This window comes from Meles meles, chromosome 12, assembly GCF_922984935.1.
Source record: "Meles meles chromosome 12, mMelMel3.1 paternal haplotype, whole genome shotgun sequence".
Lineage (NCBI taxonomy): Eukaryota > Metazoa > Chordata > Mammalia > Carnivora > Mustelidae > Meles > Meles meles.
In genome coordinates this window covers 41,276,285-41,287,374 of record NC_060077.1, presented here as the reverse complement: position 1 = coordinate 41,287,374, position 11,090 = coordinate 41,276,285, and the positions used below count along the sequence as shown (strand labels likewise).

The window sequence follows — 11,090 nt, the reverse complement described above, 5'->3', positions numbered from 1 at the left end:
TCTTTGCCATTTTGTTACTTGTTCTGGGGTTGTTTTGTAATTTTTCTCTGACCTTTTCCTCTTTTGCTGTCTTTCATGATTTGTTGGCTTTCTTTAGTGATATACCTGGGTTCCTTTTTTCTTTATTCTTTGCATATATATTACTGGTTTTTGATTTGTGGTTACCATGAAGTTTGTATATAACATCTTTGTGTATAGTACTCTATAAATAGTTGATGATTGCTTAAGTTTGAATACATTCTTTATTCTCCCTCACACATAACATTTCAGGTATATGGTGTCATATTTTACATCCTTTTATTTTATGAATCTTTTGACTGATTTTTACAGAAATACTTATTTGTACAGCTTTTCTGCTTCCAAGTTTTCATACTTTCAATTACAGTCTTTTCTTTCCACTTAGAATCCTTTTTAACATGTCTTGTAGGCCTGGTTTAGTGATCATAAACTCCTTTAGTTTTTGTTTGTCTGAAAAACTCTTTATGTCTCCCTCTATTCTAAATAATGACCATGATGGATATAGTATTTTTCCCTTTCAGCACTTTGAATATATCATGCCACTCTCTTCTGGCCTGGAAAGTTTCTGCTGAAAAATTCATTGATAATGGCTATTAGACACATGAAAAAATGTTCATCATCACTAGCCATCAGGGAGATTCAAATTAAAACCACATTGAGATATCACCTTACACCAGTTAGAATGGCCAAAATTGGCAAGACAGGAAACAACGTGTGTTGGAGAGGATGTGGAGAAAGGGGAACCCTCTTACACTGTTAGTGGGAATGCAAGTTGGTGCAACCACTTTGGAGAACAGTGTGGAGATCCCTCAAGAAATTAAAAATAGAGCTTCCCTATGACTCTGCAATTGCACTACTGGGCATTTACCCCAAAGATACAGATATAGTGAAAAGAAGAGCCATCTGTACCCCAATGTTTATAGCAGCAATGGCCACAGTTGCCAAACTGTGGAAAGAACCAAGATGCCCTTCAACGGACGAATGGATAAGGAAGATGTGGTCCATATACACGATGGAATATTATGCCTCCATCAGAAAGGATGAATACCCAACTTTTGTAGCAACATGGAAGGGTCTGGAAGAGATTATGCTGAGTGAAATAAGTCAAGCAGAGAGAGTCAAGTATCATATGGTTTCACTTATTTGTGGAACATAACAAATAACATGGAGGACATGGGGAGATGGAGAGAAGGGAGTTGAGGGAAATTGGAAGGGAAGATGAAACATGAGAGACTATGGACTCTGAAAAACAACCTGGGGGTTTTGAAGGGGCGGGGGTAGGAGGTTTGGGAACCAGGTGGTGGGTAATAGGGAGGGCACATATTGCATGGAGCACTGGGTGTGGTGCAAAAACAATGAATACTGTTATGCTGGAAAGAAATAAAAAAAAATTCATTGATAACCTTATGTGGTGTTCTTTGTATGTAACTGTCTTTTCTCTTGCTGCTTTAATTTTTTTCCCTTTATCAATACTTTTTGCCATTTTAATTATAATGTGCCTTGGTGTGGACCTCCTTGGGTTGATTTTGTGTACCTTCTGGATCTGGATATCTGTTTCCCTCCCCAGGTAATGGGAGTTTTCAGTTATTATTTCTGCAAATGAATATTGTGCCCCTTTTCTCTCTCTCCTCCTTCTGGGATCCCTATAGTGCAAATGTTATTATACTTGATGGAGTCACTGAATTCTCCAAGTCTATTCTCATTTTGCATACTTCTTCCTTCTCTCATTTGTTCATCTTGATTACTTTCCCTTACGCTGTCCTCCAGGTTACTAGTTTGTTCTGTTCTTCTAGTCTGATATTTATTCCATCAAGTGTACATTTATTGTGTCCTTCATATCTGATTGGTTCTTATTTATCTCTTTGTTAAGGGTCTCACTGATGTCATCCACTCTTTTCTCATATCCAATAAGTACCTTTGTGATTATTACTTTAAATTCTCTAGCTGGCATACTACTTATATCCATTTCTCTAAGGTCTCTTGCTGTAACTTGGTCCCGTTCTTTCATTTGGTATGTATTTCTCTGTCTCCCCATTTTGTCTAACTCTCTGTGTCTGTTTCTCTGTGTTAGGAAATTCAGCTACATCTTTTGCTCCTGAAGGTAATGACCTTATGAAGAAGAAGTCTTGTAGTGCCCCATAGAGCAATGTCCCTGTTTCCCCAGATCTGGTGCATCAGGGAGTGTCCCCTATGTGTGTTACATGTACTCTGCTCTTCAGCCCCGGCCTTTTTATCCATCAAACCAGTTTTGTTTTGTTTTTTTTTAGAGACTCTCTTTCTCTTTTGTGGGCAGTGTTTGGTCCCTGGTTGACTAGGGTGCATTTTAAAAAGGTGTGCACTGATCTACTTACAAAACTAAACCTGCCACTATCACTGACTGAACCTAGACCCTGCAAAAGGTGTGGGTCAGAGATGGTGCTAGCAAGAATTGTGCAGGTCTTTTGAAGGAGGAGCTCTTTGCTCCTTCAAAGAGACAAGTATGACTGGAAAGGGTGGATCTGCCAATGCATAGGGGGCAGGGATTGGTGTAAGCATGTTAGGTAGCAAATGTCAGCACCATGCTGGTTCCCTCAGGTGGCAGTGTGTTTACACTGGAGAGTGGGGGAGCAAAGTGGCACCTGCCAGCTCCTCTGTTCCTGAAGCGCTCTTCCCATGATCCCTTCCTTTCCAGGGTATGCTCTGAGATGAGTGAATCACTATCCCTCCCGTGTGCCCCAAGGGGAATTTTTCAAACCACTTCCTCCGGGCTATATCTGCACTGGTTGTTTGTCCTATTCTCTAAATGAGTGGGGACCCAAGTTTCCTAATGCCTTCCAGGTTCTCCCAGAGCTGAGACTGCTGAATTTTAAAATTTCAGGCTTTACATCTCACTGGTTGTAAAAACTCATGAGAATTGGCCTTTCTTGCTTTCAAAGCCAAATGTTTAGTGGATTCATCTTTCTGGTATAGGCTCCTTGGTGCGGTAGTTTGTTTTTCACCCTTCTTTGTGCCACCAACTCCTTCCCCAGCCAAAAACCAAGGTCTCTTTTCCTCCCAGGCTGTGTCTTCATCCTTCCTAACTTCTTCTATATGACTTCATCTCTACTTTTAGTTGTGGTGTTTTTTCTGCCAGTCTCTGGGTTGTTTCCTGGGTTATTTACACTGATGTCAGTGTTATCCAGCAGCATCTGTGGGTTGAAGAAAGCTTAGGGCCCTCCTACTCTACCATCTTCCCAGTCTCCAATTCTATACTTTAACTCTTAACTGGGCCTATGATTCATCTCTGCTGATAGAATGTTCTGGGAGTTATGGTGTGCCAGTTCTAGCCCTTGCACACATTATCTCTTGCACTTGGGCCCCTGGCTCAGCCTGGCTAGCCTGCCAGTTGGTGAAAGCCCATGGGGAGCAGGACTGAATCACCCTTTTCTCCTAGCCAATGTCCAGGCCTAGGAGCGAGGCTACCCATGAGCAAAAGGGCAGCCTTTCAGACCCCATCTGACTCCTGAAACATGAGAGAGCCCAATTGATCCTAACATTTATGACTCACAGAACTGTGAGATAAGTAAGTGCTGGCTTTTTTGAGTTATTAAGTTTTAATGTGGCTTATAATTCAACATTATTATGCTAATGGTAAACCCATGAAAAGGTCAAAGTGGAAACTCTAGAATTTCAAGTATTACTGTCTATATGGTCCAGAATTGGAGAATCCGTCTCTAGGTGGGGGAAAAAGTTTGAGACTGATCCACTGTCCTTTCTAAAGAACTTCTGAACTTTCTCTACTATTCTGCTAATACCAGTGTGGCTTGACATTCAGCCTGGACAGAAAGGCTCTGGTTTCACTTCCACAAAGAGGACCACTCCCCATGCCTCACCTCTGGAATCTAATGTCCAGGGCCTTTACCTTAACAAACAATATAAACTATTCACATTAACAGTGTATTTTAAGATTTCAACTTTAAATAAATTTAGTGTTTGTCCAAAGCTCATCTAGGATATGTCAAAAACTACTTAAGTTTGCACATTTTCTTCCTCATTGATAATTTGGACTGCAGGAAAGAAAGCTGGAAACCAGTTGTGGCAGAGGTTACTAATTTTCTTCCAATATTTATTGTTCTTCTTTTATCAGAGAATCATTTTACCAGATACATGACCACCCAGAATAAAAACCACACCTCTACATCTTCAGTCTGGCTATACTAAGATGTCCAGGCCACTGAGATGTGAGCAGAAGGACAAGGTGCTGTTTATCCATACTCTTCTCCTTCTTGCACTGACACTGACTAAGGATGTGGCACTGAGCCATCCTGGTCAGTTTTGACCATGGTAACAAGAGCAACAGCCCAGAAATGTGAAGGAGTGAAATATAAAGAATCCAAGACCATGGATAACCTCAGAGATTGGAAGGTGGGGACCTGACCTAGGTTTTTACCTCCAGGCCACTAGGTAAAAGGAAAGTAAAGATTTCACTTATTTTAAACAATGTCTACCTCGAGTTTCTGATTCTTGTGGGTAAACATATATTCTAATACTCTGGTTGTTACCTCAGCTTCTCACAGAAATTCTTCACTGAATTATAGATTAATATCATTTCCTCCATAGAAGGAAGTTCTTCAAAGTTTTGGAAAATGGTGAACAAAGCATTCTATAGTTCACTTCTCAGTGCCCGTTATGAAAGAATATGAATACTTATGTCATATTAGTGCTTGGATTTTGTTTTAAGAAAATACATTTTAAATTGCTTTATATTTTTGTGAGAAATTGATAGCTCTGTGACATTATTTTTGAACAAAAAGCCAGGAAACTACAGACAGTTACATTATCCAATTATAATAATCTGTTTGACTTTAGTCACTAAAATGTCTTATTTCATTCATTTTCATGCATTTAAGTCGATATTGTTTTATCTTGTACTTTGATATAATAAATAACGTAACACAAATCCTTTGTAAAATCTAGGTAGAGAAATATATATAATGACTAAATAAATGACTTATAAGTAGTGTCCTACAGATTATAATTTGCATAGGAACTCAGAGAAATGAAGAATCAAATAGTCAACAAACTTGCTAATATATGAGCAGAGAACATTCTGACTAAACTGGTATTCCATGGAGAGAAAGTTCTCTCATCAAAATTCTTGTATTATCTATTCATTTACTGAATAATCAAAATATGAATTGATATTCAAAAAGATTCTGACAAGGTATGCAGATAGGATTCCATTTAGTAAAATTCCTTTCTGTAATACCTTATTAACATCCCCCAGAAGTAATGTTTATGCAAACACATTTGGGAACAGGTTGAGGTAAGGAAGTTTTCTTTAAAAAAATAAAATCTGAGCCTGGATTTTAAAGGGTGGGTAAATCTTATATGAAGGGTAGAGTCAGGAGAGGGTTGTCCATGTAAGAGGAAATCACAAATATTCTTTGGGCATCTGTAGTAGATTTGGTATGCATGGTGAACCATATAGTCTCTGCCTGAGGGCTTTGAGCTGCTAAGCAATGGAAACCTGAATAATAGTCTTCTAAGCCTTGTGGCCAAATGGTAAAATGTAAGAACATAAAAGAAGCATAGCAAATTCATGCATGCAACAAGGATGTAACCAGCATGACTGATGCTGAATGTCAGGTTTAATGAAAAATGAGGTCTAAATTGTGGAAGGCCACTAATTTAAGGAGACAACATTGTCAGTAAAGACTAGGGGAATTTGATCAGGGAAAAAGAATCCTAGAAGAAAAAATTAACAAAATTTAGCATTTGTTTCAATAGTGGTATTTTCTTCCTATTATAAAGTTCTGGAATTTCTTACACACAATTGTAGATTACAAAATATTCTATTGCTACGGATTCATATTTGTGTCCCTTAATAAAATTCGTATGTTGAAATCTTCATCCCTAATGTGATGGAGACTTTGGAGAGTAATGGAATTAACATCATATAAGAAAAGACATATGAGAGCTTCTTTCTTTCTTTGTTTTCTGCTATGTGAGGACATTATGAGAAGATGGCTGTCTGCAAATCCTGAAGAGGGAGTGACTATCTGGTTCCACTACCTGGACTCTGCCGCGTACCCGCCGTCTGAGCTCCTCGGAGGCCACCTCTTCCCATCCGGCCTCCTCAACGCACAGGCCCCCGCCGCCCTAGCTGCGCACCCCAAGCTCTTTTTGCTGGAGAACGCCAAGTTGGCCGGCCTGGCCGTGGCCAAGTTCCCCTATCCGTCCCCCTATACCCATAAGGAGCGCTTGCCCCCACCGCTGGAGCAGGTGCTGAAGGAGAACTCGGCTCTGACCGCAGAGCGCGGCGGCATCAAGGGCCACAGCAAGCTGCCCGGGGGCTCTGCAGACGGCAAGCCCAAAAACTTCACCTGCGAGGTGTGCGGCAAGGTGTTTAATGCTCACTATAACCTCACCCGCCACCACGCCGGTCCACACCAGAGCCAGACCTTTCGTGTGCAAAGTCTGCGGCAAAGGCTTCCGCCAGGCCAGCATGCTCTGCAGACACAAAATTATCCACACCCAGGAAAAGCCGCATAAATGCAACCAGTGCGGCAAAGCCTTCAACCGCAGTTCCACGCTCAACACGCACATCCGCATCCACGCGGGCTACAAGCCCTTCGTCTGCGAATTTTGAGGCAAAGGCTTTCACCAAAAAGGGAACTACAAGAACCACAAGCTGACCCACAGCAGCGAGAAGCAGTACAAATGCACTATCTGCAACAAGGCCTTCCACCAGGTCTACAACCTGACCTTCCACATGCACACCCACAACGACAAGAAGCCTTTCACGTGCTCCACTTGCGGCAAAGGGTTTTGCAGAAACTTTGACTTATAGAAACACGTGCGCAAACTCCACGACACGTGGGGCCTGCTGCCCCCTCCACAAAGGACCTGACTCGGACAGTGCAGAGCTGAGAGCTACTGCCTCGCCCTCCCTTCCAGCCCCGTCCAGCCCCCAAACAGATCACATGTATAAACTTATTTCTAAAATTAAAAGAAAATTAAAAAAAAAAAACTATTAAAAAAACAACAAACAAAAAAACCAAATCTGGTCAACACCATGGCCTTGGACTTCCCAGCCTCCAGAATTGTGAGGAATAATTGTGAGAAATAATTATTTGTAATTTAAATCTCCCAGTCTGGGTAATTTATTATAGCTGCCTCAACTAAATAGGACACTGTGGTTAGGTAAAATTAACATATCTTGAATGTAATAAACACTAAATTATAATAGGATATCTTGTTCAATAACGGTAATTAGCTCTAGTGCATGTCACAGTTTTAAAAATGGCTATGGAAGGGAGGAGTTAAGATGGCAGAGGAGTAGGGGACCCTAATTTTGTCTGGTCCCTGGAATTCAGCTAAACAGTTATCAAATCATTCTGAACTCCTGCAAAACCAACCAGAGAGCTGAGGAAAGAATTGCTGCAATTCTACAAAAAGAAAACTGACCACTTTTCATAGGGTAGGAGGTGTGGAAAATTGAATTCAGGTGAATTATCAGAAGATAATCTGAGGAGAGGAGGCAGCTTGCTTAAAGAGACTACTGCAAAGAGTCATAAGCATCAGAGTACAAAATGAGAACTTTTAGAAATCTGCTACATTTGGGAACATCCCTGGCTGAGAAGTGTTCAGGTGGTGAAGCAGGATGAAATTTCAGGCGGGACAGTGTGATCTCAGGAGCTGGAGTGCCTGAGTGTAGAAACCCCTGAAAATAGTGAGCCTAGGTGACAGTTTCCTGCTCATACTGCCAAAAACCAGGAACCACTGCCATTCCAACATCATTTCACAGCTCTCCTTGCAGGGGCCCAGCAAAAAACAGAGCGTGGAGAGAACTCCTTGCCTCCCCTGGGAGAAATGGTGAGGGTCTGCACTCCAGGAATCTTTAAAGTTTGGAGACTGGAAACCAGGTTCATGCCTGAGATAAAAACTCATATTCAATCACAAGCTAGGTGAATACAAAGTTAGGATGGAAACCAGGAAGACAAGAGGGATTGATTTTTCTTTAGGAGCTGACTGAAGAGTACAGCACATGAACTTTCAGCTCTAGGGCTAGAAATCAGGGTGCTGCCATGTTCATACCCTGTATTGGTGCTGAAAGCCTTCAGGGAGCAAAATAGCACCACACAGTAAAATCAAGAGCTGTTTACATTGAGGATGGCCCCCTGGTAAGGGGTGGTGCAATTCCACCAGAGCAAAGACACCCGAGATTCAACACAATAGCCCCCTCCTTGAGAGGACCAACAGGAGAAATTGGCTAACACCAAGTTTACTAATCAGAGAAAATGGCCAAACTTCAGCTCTTGGAGAAAACAGTATAGACAGATGATATAGATATAGATAGATATAAATATAGATACAGATATCTAGCATTTGTGATTTTAATTATTCTTTAGTCTTTCAGTTTTATTTTTTTCAGCTATTTTCTTATTTTCTCAATTCTTTTAATCCTTTTACAATTTTTATTCTTTTTTTTGAGGCCACATTTTTTTTTAATTGAAGTACAGTTGGTGTACAATGTTACATTACTTTTAGGGTACAACATAGTGATTTAACAATTCTATCTCTAATGCCATGCTCACCCTCCAAGTGTACCTTCACTTGTCACCATACAACACCATTACAATACCACTGACGATATTCCCTAAGCTGTGCCTTTATTTCCATGACTTGTTCATTCCATAACTGGAATCCTGTCTCTCCTCCTTCTGTTTACCCATTTTGTCCATCCTCTCCGCTCTCCCCTCTGGCAACCATGAGTTTGTTCTCTGTATTTGTGGGTCTGTTTCTGCTTTTTGTTTGTTTGTTTGTAGATTCTACATATAAGTGAAATCATATGGTATTTGTCTTTCTCTGACTTATTTCACTTAGCATGATACTCTCTAGGTCCATTTGTGTTGTGATAAATGGTGAAATCTCATTCTTTTTTTTTAATATTTTATTTGACAGAGAGAAATCACAACTAGGCAGAGAGGCAGACAGAGAGAGAGGAGGAAGCAGGCTCCCTGCAGAGTAGAGAGCCTGATATGGGGCTCGATCCCAGGACCCTGGGATCATGACCTGAGCCGAAGGCAAAGGCTTTAACCCACTGAGCCACACAGGTGCCCCCTCATTCTTTTTTAATGGCCCAGTAACATTCCAATGTATATGTACAGCATGCCCTCTTAACCCATTTGTTTATTGATGGATACTTACATTGCTTCCATATCTTGGATTTTGTAATAATGTTGTGGTAAATATAAGGGTGCATATATCTTTTTTTAAAATTTTTCATTTATTTCTTATTTTCTAAGAAACATATAATGTATTTTTATCCCCAGGGGTACAGGTCTGTGAATCACCAGGTTTACACACTTCACAGCACTCACCACAGCACATACCCTCCCCAGTGTCCATAACTCCCCTCCCCCTCTCCCAACTTCCCTTCCCCCCAGCAACCCTCAGTTTGTTTTGTGAGATTAAGAGTCACTTAGGGTTTGTCTCCCTCCCCATCCCATCTCGTTTCATTTATTCTTCTCCTATCCCCTAACCCCCCATGTTGCATCTCCACGTCATCATATCAGGGAGATCCTATGATAGTTGTCTTTCTCTGATTGACTTATTTCACTAAGCATGATACCCTCTAGTTCCATCCATGTCATCGCAAAAGGCAAGATTTCATTTCTTTTGATGGCTGCATAGTATTCCATTGTGTATATATACCACATCTTCTTTATCTATTCATCTGTTGATGGACATCTAGGTTCTTTCCATAGTTTGGCTATTGTAGACATTGCGGCTATAAACATTCGGGTGCACGTGCCCCTTTGGATCACTATGTTTGTATCTGTAGGGTAAGTACCCAGTACTGCAATTGCTGGGTCATAGGGTAGTTCTATTTTCAACATTTTGAGGAAACTCCATGCTGTTTTCCAGAGTGGTTGCACCAGCTTGCATTCCCACCAACAGTGTAGGAGGGTTCCCCTTTCTCTGCATCCTCGCCAGCATCTGTCATTTCCTGACATGTTAATTTTAGCCATTCTGACTGGTGTGAGGTGATATCTCATTGTGGTTTTGATTTGTATTTCCCTGATGCTGAGTGATGTGGAGCTCTTTTTCATGTGTCTGTTGGCCATCTGGATGTCTTTGCAGAAATGTCTGTTCAGGTTCTCTGCCCATTTCTTGATTGGATTCTTTGTTCTTTGGGTGTTGAGTTTGCTAAGTTCCTTATAGATTTTGGACACTAGCCCTTTATCTGATATGTCATTTGCAAATATCTTCTCCCATTCTGTCAGTTGTCTTTTGGTTTTGTTAACTGTTTCCTTTGCTGTGCAAAAGCTTTTGATCTTGATGAAATCCCAATAGTTCATTTTTGTCCTTGCTTCCCTTGCCTTTGCCAATGTTCCTAGGAAGATGTTGCTGCGGCTGAGGTCGAAGAGGATACTGCCTGCATTCTCCTCAAGGATTTTGATGGATTCCTTTCTCACATTGAGGTCCTTCATCCCTTTTGAGTCTATTTTCGTGTGTGGTGTAAGGAAGTGGTCCAATTTCATTCTTCTGCATGTGGCTGTCCAATTTTCCCAGCACCATTTGTTGAAGAGGCTGTCTTTTTTCCATTGGACATTCTTTCCTGCTTTGTCAAAGATTAGTTGACCATAGAGTTGAGGGTCTATTTCTGGGCTCTCTATTCTGTTCCATTGATCTATGTGTCTGTTTTTGTGCCGGTACCATGCTGTCTTGATGATGACAGCTTTATAATAGAGCTTGAAGTCCGGAATTGTGATGCCACCAACTTTGGCTTTCTTTTTCAATATTCCTTTGGCTATTCAAGGTCTTTTCTGGTTCCATATAAATTTTAGTATTATTTGTTCCATTTCTTTGAAAAGAATGGATGGTATTTTGATAGGGATTGCATTAAATGTGTAGATTGCTTTAGGTTTTCACAATATTTATTCTTCCAATCCAGGAGCATGGAACATTTTTCCATTTCTTTGTGTCTTCCTCAATTTCTTTCATGAGTACTTTATAGTTTTCTGCATATAGATTCTTAGCCTCTTTGGTTAGGTTTATTCCTAGGTATCTTATAGTTTTCGGTGCAATTGTAAATGGGATTGACT

At 40.7% G+C, this 11,090-nt stretch overlaps 1 pseudogene; it reads left to right on the top strand.

Moving 5' to 3' along the window:
• Positions 1-5,994: 5,994 nt before the first annotated feature.
• Positions 5,995-6,909, top strand: LOC123953881 (annotated as a pseudogene).
• Positions 6,910-11,090: the final 4,181 nt, after the last annotated feature.